General features: G+C 44.2%; 1 long non-coding RNA gene across 1 annotated transcript; it reads right to left on the bottom strand.

The window, feature by feature from the left end:
- Positions 1 to 301: 301 nt before the first annotated feature.
- Positions 302 to 8462, bottom strand: LOC309382091. Its single transcript, XR_014173628.1, has 3 exons — positions 8373 to 8462; positions 5239 to 5370; positions 302 to 784 (listed from the first exon to the last, which is right to left on the bottom strand). It is a non-coding gene; the product is annotated as an uncharacterized lncRNA (long non-coding RNA).
- Positions 8463 to 10059: the final 1597 nt, after the last annotated feature.

Consider the following 10059-nt stretch of genomic DNA (forward strand, 5'->3'; position numbering starts at 1 on the left):
GAGAGAGAGACAAAAGAGCCAGAGAGAGAGAGAAAAAGAAAAAGAAAAAAAGAAAGTGGGAGAGAGAGATGAAAGAAAGAAAGAAAAAGAACTTATGACCACAATTGAGCCCAAAATTTTGGTTGCTAAGCAAGAGCATCGTTAAGTGAGTTTCACCACATTTTCCAAGTTAGCCATGCCCACCTGGTCACATGACTGCCAAGCCACTCCCACCAGGTCACATGGCCAGCAAGCCACTCCCACAAAGGAGGCCACACCCACAGAGTAGGTTCCAAAAAAATTTGAAACCCACCACTGCTCAGGACCGTGACATGTGCTCCACATACACAGCCAAAATAATTACAAGTACCTTCAACGTTCACTGTAAATGGAAAATCAAACATTCAGAGAGCGATAACATTCTTCTGTGGCCTAGAAAAGAGGCAATCGTTTTTTTTCTCTATCAAGAGGCGCAACTTTGTTTTTAATCTCCAAGGACCTCAGGATTTGTAATCAGTAACAGGGAAGTCATGGAGGAGAGCAGGACTACAAACATTTGGGTCCATGGTTGTTGTTGTTATTGTTGTTGTTTCTTCTTCTTCTTCCTCATCCATCTTCCAAATGTAAATAATATCAAGCTTTGGGGAAGCTTAACACACTGTTCTGTAACTTCAACAGACACAGAAAGATTGAAAATTTACCACCAAAACTAGGTGGGCATTATTTTTCATTGAAGACCACAAAATGGGAACTGGGGGCTACATGCCTTTCTTTTCGGCCACCTTGTCATACACCTGACTGCATGCTGTAAAACAGAGATACACATTGAACCAAATGACTGTTCTTTCCCTTAGAGAAAAGTGACTATTCTCCATGCATTTTTTTTCACTTCTTGTCATATTAACAATTAAAATGCAACGGCAAGTTTTCAAACCTCTGAGGCGCAAATTCTGAGTGTCTGCTGCCAAATAATTAAAAAGTTATCCTATAAACTGTTTGTCAAAAATTTTGCCCATACTAATTTGTTGAACTCCAGCTGGGAATTGTCAATCAATTGTCCAACAACTTCATTCAACATGGCTTCTGAAGAAGTTTAAGCTACAGTGTAGAATGGGCTGCATATAAGCTATCAAGAAAGTCACTGCTACAATTTGCGGGGGGTGGGGACGACACTTTTGTAGCCTCCACCAGCGTGTTCAATAACTATCGAGGCAGCTGGGTCCAGTAAACTATTTATTAACGTTAAGACAGGTAGAACAGAACAGAGGAACAAACCCCGCCTGACAGCTATTTATATATGAGCTGTCAGATGGGGAACCAATGGGAAGGTTGTATATCTGTCCCGCCAGCCGGCAGGCGCGTCTCAACCAATCAGGGCTCCTCCTGTGTCCTTTGGCAGCCGCCGGTCATATCTCCGAGGACACAACAGGAACCTCTTGATCTCACCTGAGTCTTGTGTCTCTGATCAGGGGATGATCAGAGTAGACGTCTTGTTTTAAAGATATGCCTGCTGCTCTCATAGTCCAATGGAAAAATAGCTAAGCTATAGTAACAGTAGGGGACGCGGTGGCTCAGGGGCTAAGACGCTGAGCTTGTGGATTAGAAAGGTCGGCAGTTCAAATCCCTAGTGCCGCATAACGGAGTGAGCTCCCGTTACTTGTCCCAGCTTTTGCCAACCTAGCCGTTCAAAAGCATGTAAAAAATGCAAGTAGAAAAATAGGAACCATCTTTGGTGGGAAGGTAACTGCGCTCATTTCGCCTTCGGCATTTAGTCATGCTGGCCACATGACCACGGAGATGTCTTCGGATAGCGCTGGCTCTTCAGCTTTGAAACGGAGATGATCACCGCCCCCTAGATTCGGGAACAACTAGCACATATGTGCGAGGGGAACCTTTACCTTATAGTAACAGTAACTACAGCTACAATCTCCAGCACACATTCTTTCAGCTCAGATGCCAGTAGGGAGAAAAGTGGCACATAAATAAAACAAATAAATATATAATTATAGTTTACATTCCTTTCTTGCCTATGTGACTCTCCTTGCTTACCTCTAAAAAAATACAAGCCTGGTTTTTACCAGTGTTAACTCTTTAGTGCTAAGAAAAATACTCATGTTTATTTCAGGCTTCTGTAAAAGCTTTCATGGTCATAGAAATCCTTTCTGATTCTGTGAGAAGTCAGTCTTGTGAAAGAACCTATTCAATCAGTCCCATCATTTTGATTTATACTTCTTTGGCTTGTGCCATAGCTTCACATATCTCGGCCCTTCTCTCTGCAGCCAAAGAAAGTATCCCTTCCAGATGCTCTTCACCAAGTGGGGTGGCCCTGTCCAGAAATGCAACTTATGCTAGCTAATAGTGCTGTTTACCCAGCACTAGGGGTAGTGGCTTTTGAGCCTTTAATAAAATTTCCAAGCATACTAATTAAAAGCTGCAACATCTGGGAATGAGTACGTTGAATAGACATTTGTACTTAACAGGGTGGCTATACTGTACTGTCTTTCCATTAAAATATTCCTATATGAATTGGAGAAGAGCTTCGGGGGGAGAGGATTATCTACCTAGTCCAATCTGGCTTGTAAGTTTTTTCAGGGTGGGACATCTTTTATTTGGTAGGATGTGGCAGGAAGACTCGTAAAAGTACAATGGGACAATGGCACATCCCCACCAAAAATGTTGGCATTGTCAGAAACTCCAGTGCATGGAAAAATAAGCATAAGGTAAAGGTTCCCCTCGCACACATGTGCTAATCGTTCCCGACTCTAGGGGTCTGTGCTCATCTCCATTTCAAAGCCGAAGAGCCAGCACTGTCCGAAGACGTCTCCATGGTCATGTGGCCAGCAGGACTAAATGCCGAAGGCACACAGAACTCTGTTGCCATCCCACAAAGGTGGTTCCTATTTTTCTACTTGCATTTTTACATACTTTCCAGCTGCTAGGTTGGCAGAAGCAGGGAAAAGTAACAGGAGCTTACTCCGTTCCGCGGCACTAGGGATTCGAACCACCGAACTGCCGACCTTTCTGATCGACAAGCTCACTGAGCCACCGCGTAAGATGAGTCAATTTTCTTCACTGCTCAAAAAACTAAGTGGGGAGATGGAAGACTCTCCCCCACCTCGGTAAGACCACACTCTGAATGAAGCCCTATCTTGATCCTGTTCCCCTGCCTTTTGCTATTCTCTGCTTAGGAACCGGACATTGCCTAATTTTGACAACACTGTTAGGATAGCTGTAGCTACTGTAGCCTTACTTCCAACGCTTAGAAAAGAATGTGTTAAGCGCCAGGGAAAATGGAGATACAGGCAGTTCAAATGAGTGTAACGATTTATTGCAAGCTTACGTTCTCTACAAGAATCTGAACTACTAGCTGTCAAGGGAAATGAACAGAAGCTAAGAAAGGAATTCAAGGAGGGCTGGACTTCGATCTCTTGTGTGAGCGCGCAGGGACTCATGGCTAATGACATGTTTGACCCCTCCCTCAGGTTCAGCCTGGTCATCTCCTACAGTAGTATGGTGAACCTTTTTTGGCTCACGTGCCATAAGTGGGGGGAGCGCAGGGGGTTCGTGTGCGGGCGTGCCGCACCCATAATGCAATGCGCGACCTCCCCAGTGTGCATGCGCACACTACAGGTGCAACCCCCCCATTTTTTGCATGCTTTTTTCGCCCTCCCCAGGCTCTAGAGGCTTTATAGGAGCCTGGGGAGGGCAAAAGCAGCTTCCCCCGGGGGCCCCAGAAGCCCTCTGGAGGCTTCAGGGACCTTCAGGACGCTTCCCTGAAGCCTCCGGAGCAGTCAAAATGAACCTCCAAGCAAACCGGAAGTCCGTTCCCGAACTTCTGGTTTGCCTGTAGGGCTGGTTTTTTGCGCTCCGGAGGCTTCAGGGAAGCTCATGAAACCTCCGGAGGGCCTCCGGGGGGGGTGGGGGAGGCTCTTTTCGCCCTCCCCAGGCTCCTATAAAGCCTCTGGAGCCTGGGGAGGGCGAAAAATGGCTTTAAAAAAGAGTGAACTCAGCTGGCCAGCGCACACATGCGCGCTGGCCAACTGACAGGGCAGCGCTTCGAGTGCCCTGACAAATGGCTCCACGTGCCACCTGTGGCACGCTTGCCATAGGTTCGCCATCACTGTCCTACAGGATGTTTCAGATCCATTTAACTGGAAACATGCATAACTGAACCTGATGAATTTTATGTAGCATATGGCTTCTCGCTAATGAATCCAATAGCAATATGTTGTCACTGAATGCTGGCTCAAAAAAACTCAAGCCTGTGTGTCAGAAGTGTACTCAGCTCTCAGCCCCATTTTTGCACAATATTTTCGTCTCTTTAAAACTATTTAACCTGTTTAACTTCTGGGAAGTTTCACAAACTTATTTTCTGAAACCGCACACCCACTCCCAAAAACGAAAAAATGTGCCAACGGTGATATCACCATCTCACTAACCATACTCCTTGCAGTCTCCTGAAGGTAAAATAAATTAATAGATGTTCAACCACTGAAGAAAAAAAATGTAGCCCAACTTCTGAGCCCACAAGTCAGGCTTGACTCCTGGCGACTACGTAGACACTTCTCTGTAATTAATTTGGCAACAATACATAAATAGTTTACCGCTGTCTTCTTCCGGCATGTTTTTTCAACGTCCAGCCATACCCATAATGTTAACCAGATCTGAGCCTTCTTAGCATTTTGGGGGATGGAAGATTCAGCCAAGCTCAGCAGTTCCTGCTGTGATATATGGTAAATGGCTTATATCACTATAGTTAGCCCATCTAACTCACTACTGTATTGTTAGATGGTTTTGCAACTAATAAAGCAGCTTTTCAGAGGAGAATGTAAGCCATTGGATGAAAACCACAGTAGCTTTATTGTCAGTTCTTTACCATAAAACTATACTTTTTTCTGTATATATTTTCTCATGTGTCTTTTTCTCTAGACTAGAGAGAAGGCTTTTACTTCTAGTTCAACCCACACAACCCTTCTGGCCTTCTAAAGTTAGCTTTCAAAACTACCCCTCGCTTTCAGGAGCCACTTTTCTTATTAGGGCCTACCACGTTGACCAGTAATGGTGGCTATTTCTTCATTTATCATTGCTGCATTGGTAGACCTATAGCTGGATGACTGTATACAGGGGTGTCAAACTGGCGGCCTGAGGGCTGGACGCACAGACCACACCTACCTCAGACCACACCTACCCCAGCTCCAAGAAGGCGAAAAACATCACGATACATCACGTGACATCAATGTGACGCGGTGAGTTTGACACCTGTGCTCTAGAACAACAGTCCCCTACCTTTCCAGTTCCATGGACTAGCAGTAGTGGCGGCAGCAGTGAGTGGTGAGCTCATTCTGGTCATTAGAGAACGCAGGAAAGCTTGATGACTTAAAATGAAGATAACTGGTTAAAAAAAAACAGGTTGGTTCTGTTATGTATTGAATGTATATAGTTGTTTTAAGCTCTGCTAAGGGAAACTAACCCTAACTCTTAACTGCAACTGTTTTGGAGGGAAACTTAGAACAATCATATTTGGGCAGGCTTTTTCAAGTATTGTGATTGGTTAAGGCCCTGTTGTCCTAGAGCAGTGGTTCTCAACCTTCCCAGTGCCACAACCTTTTAATACAGTTCCTCATGTTGTGGTGACCCCCAACCATAAAGTTGGTGTCTCGGTTCCTAAGACCATCGAAAATATGTGTTTTCTGATGGTCTTAGGCGACCCCTGTGAAAGGGTCATTCGACCCCCAAAGTGGTCCTGACCCACAGGTTGAGAACCACTGTCCTAGAGTATAAATTACAGAGATTTGCCTGTTGTTCCACAGTTCTAATTTTGAGTCAATAAATTCTGTTGTATGCTCATCTGTTCTTGCCTACTGAAGCTTACTACACAAGAGGTTCCCAATACAAGATTTTATTCAGGGTTTTGGGTGCGGGGAGGCTGCAACTTCACTAGGAAAGGATAGATTCCTTGAAAAAAATATGCTAAACAAGAAAGGAAGGAAAGAACAGCGAAAGGCCATAGATGCCACTGTTATAGATGCTAAATCAGTATGGGCAACAAACAAACCATGCGCTATATTCTCTTAGGCCCCCAAAACACACTTTGCAGACTCCAGAATACCACTTAATACACCACTGAATTTGATTTTTCCTCATTTGTATATGTTTTTGTAAAAAATAAGGGACAAAGCACCCATTTTGCCGCTTAAATCTTTTAACCCTAGTCAAAGTAACTTATTTTTTTTCCAATTGTCCATCAAAAGAAGGCAGTTGCTTATTTTCAAAATGGCACTCAGTAACATTTTATAGGATACACTGACTTATAATTAGATGGTAAATAAATGGTAAAAATATTGGAATTTATTTGCATTTACTATTGATATCTGAAGGTAGAGACAATAAAGGTCTTTGATGGATAGGGCCTGGGAATTGTTGGCTGCATCATAGAACCACATCAGAAGAGATATAGAACATCTGGGATCAACATCACATTTCAGGGATTTTTTTTTCTTGACACTATCCATTTAGCAAAGTGAAAATTAGGCAGGCTTGTTTTCTCCTTGATAAATGGGTTGGAAGTGCTTTTCTGATTAATTTCAAGATTTACAAGAAAGAAAGAGTGGATATAGGGTTCTTTTTTTCTCCCTTGTGTCCCCAGTAAACATCTCCTCCTACTAACAAATCTGTTGGGCACTTACTCTTTCCAAGCAGTTTTATGCAATCAAATATTTTCCCACATTTACAGAGTAACAGTAAACACAATGTCACTTTCTCAACTTGCTCAATTTTTCCCCTTGGTAGCTTCTGTATTAATTCTCTCCCTCATTCTCTGCCAAGATCTTTTTTTTTTTTTTTTTTGCTCAAAACTTGTCCAATTAGTGCTGTCTATCATTCCCCCCCATCTCACAATACTCGGGGCACTCTCTAGTTTCCAGAAACAAATAATCCCATGTGGATAATGGAACAAATAATACGTATTTTCCAAATTTCTTTGGACCTTGACAGTTTTCCACATTGGGTGAAGATGAAAAAAAACTGTATCATGGAGACAGTAGCATGGTGTCCCTGCCTTAATTTTATTTTTCTAATTTCCATTTTCAGATGGAATACAAGCCCTGTAGATGAAGAAAACACATACAGCCCATTTTCTAAGAAAAAAGAGCATCTTCAGGTTTATATTCTAAAATTCACAAAACACCATCATAGTTATAAAAATACATAGTCCTCAACTTATGATAGTGGTGGGTTGCAGGCGGTATGCCCCGGTACAGGCATACCGGTGCCTGCTGGGAGCACTGGGTACCGTTTCGGTACGGTGCTCCGGGGGTCCCACCCACCTGCCCGAGCTCCTTACCTGTATTTGAGCTCTTCGGCGCTTCCGCGCACGCACATGGAGCGTAGGGTGCCTGCGCAACACTCCGCTGAGCAGCTGGAGCATAGCGGAGGCGTCGTGGAGGTAAGGTACGTGCAGGAGGTTCGTGCTGCATGCATGCATGTGGGGGACGCCGGGCCCCATTGCACTGTACCGGTTGCAACGGGATCCGGAACCCACTACTGACTTACGACCACAGTTGATCCCAAAATTTTTGTTGCTAAGTGAAACATTTGTTAAGTGAGTTTTGCCCCATTTCATGACTTTCCTTGCCACAGTTGTAAAGCGAATCACAGCAGGTGCTAAAATAGTAACCTGGTAAGTGAATTTGGCTTTCCCCATTGACTTTGCCTGTCAGAAGGTCGCAAAAGGTGACCCTGGTACACTGCAACCCTCATAAATAGGAACCAGTTGCCAAGCATCTGAATTTTGATCACATGATCACGGGGATGGTGCAATGCTCGCGTGAAAAATGATCATAAATCACTTTTTTTCAGTGTAATTTTGAACAGTCACTAAATAAACGTTTGTAAGTTGAGGACTAAGTGTAGACTTTGGTGCTAGATACAGGTATTTCTTCCCCAGCTTTAGTTAAGCATGTGATTCTTCAGGGGTACCCATTTTTGCCTAAGACAGTTTGTACTTTTTTTTCCCCGACTTTAGGTAAGTGAATGAGATTTAACCCGCCTATCTTGTATTTTTAAAAAGCAACAGATGCTTTTACCCCTGATAAGCGCTTCAGTCCTGAAAGATGCTCATTGGCAAAAGAGGCCGTCTTCTCTTTCTCTCTCTCCTAAAATCAGACTATTTTTAAACCCGCTTCTTTGCCTCCTGTTTGCCCCAGACTAGCAAATATTTGCAGCCACAAGTTTTCACAAATGTAAATTAAAGAGTGGGGAGGGGAAGAGGGAAGCCACCTCTCCCCTCGATGCCAGCCGACTAAAATTAGTTTGGGGTTTACTAGACGCATTGACTTCACGCTGCGAACGCTGAGTTACTTTCTGTGTTAAAAAAATATTATTGTTTACTTAACTGTTCTCAGTGAGAAATGTGCGTCTGTTTCTTTAAACGGCGAACTCGGCAGGCAGACAGAGCGGCTCCGGGGTTGTTTGCACCTCCAGCCGAGGGCGGGAAAGGAGAGCGATGGCAGAGATCTGAAGAGAGCATCCTCTTGTTGAGAAGGGGAGGAGAAACGGCCGGAAAAGAAAAGGGTCAGGTTAGAAAGAATCCAGGGCAAAGACAGCATTGGAGAGCTAGAAAGAAAAGCCCCGTTTTGCTTCTGAAGCGCGGGCTAAGAGCGATTCCAGGTAATACACAGGTAGTCCTGGCTTTACAAGAGGGACAGTTCAAAGGTACAACAGCCCTGGGAAAAAGTGACTTGTGGCCAGTTTTCATGCTTACGGTCATAGAAGCGTTCCCATGGTCATGTGATCGAAATTAAAGACGCCTGGCAATTGACTCGTATTTATGACGGTTGCAGCGTCCCAGGCCTTTGAACTATGATGCTGGAAAAGACTCCTGAGAGTCCCTTGGACTGCAAGGCGATCAAAGTTGTCATTCCTAGAGGAGATCAATCCTGACTGCTCTTTAGGCGGCCAGATCCTGAAGATGAAACTCAAAATACTTTGGCCACCTAATGAGAAGAAAGGTCCCACTGGAGAAGAGCCTAATGCTGGGAACGATTGAGGGCCAAAGAAGAAGGGGACAACAGAGAATGAGGTGGCTGAATGGAGTCACCAAAGCAGCAGGCATGAGCTTAAATGGACTCCAGAGGATGGTAGAGGACAGGAAGGCCTGGACAATATCATCCATGGGGTCGCGATGGGTCGGACACAACTTTGCGACTAATAACAACAAAGTCTGTATTAGGATATTGGTAGAAATGGTTTTGTGCATGTGAGGATTATGAACTCAGTTCTGGGACAGAAATAAAATTCCTAGAACAGAGCATGGGATCAGAGAGGCATCCAGTTCATTAATTGTAGCTGTGCAATCACAGAAGTTATTCAGAAGTAAAAATGCATACAGGTCCAGGCATATGTGTGACCCTGCCTGTTTGTCTTCTGGGTTTCTGCTGCGAATGTGCATGCAACAATCAGCTGTCCTTTGTGTGCGTGGCAGTGCCAAAAACCGTTGTGTGCTGGCCAGCTGATTGTTGCATGTGCATGCGTGCCCGAACCTGGAAGTTCAGCTTTTCCAGAGCGCGGAATGTACGCAGCAATGCACATGGCAATGCCAAAAACCAGTGTGCATGTGCGCCAGCCAGCTAATCATCAGGCGCATATGCGCACTAGAACCCAGAAGTTTGTTTTTTCCGGAGCTCGGCCACGACAAGCGCACAAATACTTATGCAACCTTTTTGGCACTCACTGTTATAGGGTATTGCACATCAAAACAACTAGATAGAATTTTTTTTCCCCTGGTGCCATCCATCTGCTAAACAATTGATTCCCACAACACTGTTTTAGGATATCAAACTATGTAGTAGGGCTGTATAGGTAGTCCTTGACTTACAACAGTTCATTTGACTGTTCAAAGTTACAATGGCACTGAAAAAAGTGACTTATGACCATTTTTAACACTTGTGACCATTGCACCATCCACGTGGTCACATGATTTACATTTGGATGCTTGAAAATTGATTCACGTTTATGACGGTTGCAGTGTCCTTGGGTCATGTCATCCCCCTTTTGCGACCTTCTGACAAGCAAAGTCAATGG

Source organism: Natrix helvetica (genome assembly GCF_964273705.1).
Source record: "Natrix helvetica genome assembly, chromosome: 1".
NCBI classification, from domain to species: Eukaryota; Metazoa; Chordata; class Lepidosauria; order Squamata; family Natricidae; genus Natrix; species Natrix helvetica.